Genomic DNA, 2,831 nt, shown 5'->3' with positions numbered 1-2,831 from the left:
ACACACACCCGGAGCAGTGGGCAGCCATTTATGCTACGGCGCCGGGGAGCAGTTGGGGGTTCGGTGCCTTGCTCAAGGGCACCTCAGTCGTGGTATTGAAGGTGGGAGAGAGCGCTGTACATTCACTCCCCCCACCTACAATCCCTGCCGGTACGAGACTCGAACTCACAACTTTTGGGTTACAAGTCCGACTCTCTAACCATTAGGCCACGACTTCTCCCTCACTGTTTGAGAATAGGGACAACCCTTTTAGACCATACGCTGGGCGCGCCGACCGTTTTTACATCATTAACTGAATTTTACCGTACATTTCTGCCATATCTACATTAACTGACAGTCACCCCTGATAAGCTACTACTAAATATATTGTAGAAACTTAATTTTCTGTAAAGCTGCTTTGCAACGATTTGTATCGTGAAAAGCGCTATACAAATAATCTTGAATTGAATTGAATTGAAAAAAACCTTATAATATGCTATATCATCTTATGAATATTCATAAGAACATTTTTAATGTTTTATAATATTTACTTATTTATGGTTATAACTTTTAAGAGTATGATGATTTATAACATAGGGATCTTATCTATGCACAAATGGCTTGTAACACTCCAAAGAGAAAGGAAAATTTGAAATGGCATCATGTGACCCCTTTAAGAATACCCTTATAATGTATTATAAATGTGGGCTTCATAGAAAGTGTTACCCAAAGGTTTCCCACATCTTCTCTCAGTGAGATGTGGAAACAAATGCCTGTATTTTGTAGTTTGTATTTTCCGTATCTCAGGAGATCAAAGTGTCTGAGGTTCTTCTAGCCTTACAATGTGAACAGATCAATCTAGTAAAAGTAGTGTGGGGCAGTTTAAAGTTTACTTATTTGAAGTGATAACCAATGGCTGTAGGTTCAAAGGTGAATCTGACAGGTTCACACTGACAGTGCTTCTGCTGTGTAGCAGAGCGGCAGCTCTACGTAGAAGAAAAAACTATGGATCACTCCATTGAGTTTTTCTGTTAATAACATTGGCAGTTAGTCACTGACAACTATTTCAACCTTGATTGTCGTGAAATCTGATTTACATGAGAAGGGGTTTCAGATTGATGTACAAATGATAATGAATCTACACAAAACACAAGCCAAAGTGAAGCTAAAAATGACTGAAATCATCTGTATTCAGTCAGAGTTACTGAATAGAAAGTCATCTGTCACTGCATTTAAATTTTGACTGATAATATATTTGCATAAATATATATTTTGTCAAATTTTGTCAAACAGTTGAATAGTTCATGCCATTATTTTATGTTGCTTAAAGCCAGTTTTACAAAAGCTTGTGTTGATAAAAGTTTACAGTGTATTTTCGGCAAACAGTGAAACTCTTCTTGCAGCTGCTATTCATTTCTTCTGATGAACACAGTGTGAATACTGTAAGCTGTTAACATGGGTGCCAATATAAACACATATGAAACGGGGCTAAGTGTCAGCAATATTTCATCAGTGTATAGATTTAAATACCTGTTTCTCTGTCCTCTGTGCTGCAGCTGATACAATGTCATGGTTTTCATGTTTGTCCATACACAGCACACATATACATATCTGATCAGTGCGACAGAAAACCTCAAGGAGCTTCTCATGTTTCTGGCAGATCATCTCCTGCAGTCGTCCAGTGGCATCAGTCAAATTGTGTCCTTTCCTTTAAACCAACTCTCATGTTGTTCAAGGTGACTCAGACAGTAAGAGTTCAGACACACCAGACAGGACTTGACGGCTTTGTATTTTCTTCCAGTACAGACGTCACACTGCACATCTCCAGCTCCAGCGTCACAGTCAGCAGAGAGTTTGGTCTTCTTCAGTTTCTCCACCACTTCAGCCAGCATGGTGTTTCTAGCTAAAGCAGGTCTTGGACTGAAGGTCTGTCTGCACTGAGGGCAGCTGTAGACTCTCATCTGATCCTCCTGATCCCAGCAGTCTGTAATACAGCTCTTACAGTAACTGTGTCCACAGGGAATGGCCACTGGATCCTTCAGGAGATCCAGACACACTGGACAGGTGAACTCATCCTGAGAAACTCTGGCTTCTGCCATTTTACAGCATGAATACAGAGACACAAACACACAACAGCTTAACTGCACTTCAGTTTATCTTTCCCTGGAATCATGTGATTCCTGTTTCCTGCTGCTGTGTTGGAGTGATGTGTGTAAAACGGGTGTGTCTGCAAATCTGTAAAGCAAGTTTCTCATTCCTGTTCCTATACAGCCACACCAGGGACCTGATGTAAGCACTCTTTTACTGGAGTGAGCGAAATAATATAGTAAACAGGCTGATTTGAAAGTCTGTTTTACATTTGATATACACATTTAAATTAAGTATGACTCTCTCATTAATGGAGTTAAGCAGTGAAAATTCATGAAATCATTATCCAGAAGTTACAACATTTTTATATGAATTTATATATATATTAATCACAGCGCGGATGCTTGGCACTTGACAATCGGTTTTTGTCAGGTGACGTCACACTCACGATAATCGAAGTGCATTTTAGGTATCGCCGCCATTTGTAAGGTATGAAAGCCGAGGTGTTCTGTAGTTGGAGAATTGTCTTTTTCATTTGATTTAAAATGGTACGTTCTTGTTGTGTTAAAGTCTGCAATAGTGAATTACATGATAGAAAAGGTCAAAAACTCACCACGAAGAAAGATATTTTAGGTCTCACACTTGAAAAAAAGACTAAACAACAAGAGGCGTCGCCGCGTCAGATGGCCTGGGTTGCAGCGGTGATATGCAAAATCATCATATTTGCCAACATATCTCCGGTTATGTTCGTTTACCCTCGACAT

The 2,831-nt window shown here is 39.7% G+C and overlaps 1 pseudogene; it reads right to left on the bottom strand.

Annotated features, from left to right (window-relative positions):
• The window catches only part of LOC107717018 (E3 ubiquitin/ISG15 ligase TRIM25-like), a 19,171-nt pseudogene extending 17,093 nt beyond the window's left edge, over positions 1-2,078 (bottom strand).
• Positions 2,079-2,831: the final 753 nt, after the last annotated feature.

Source organism: Sinocyclocheilus rhinocerous, unplaced genomic scaffold (genome assembly GCF_001515625.1).
Source record: "Sinocyclocheilus rhinocerous isolate Xijiao unplaced genomic scaffold, SAMN03320098_v1.1 scaffold210, whole genome shotgun sequence".
Lineage (NCBI taxonomy): Eukaryota > Metazoa > Chordata > Actinopteri > Cypriniformes > Cyprinidae > Sinocyclocheilus > Sinocyclocheilus rhinocerous.
Note: the sequence above shows the minus strand (reverse complement) of the source record. Positions and strands in the feature narration are given on the sequence as shown.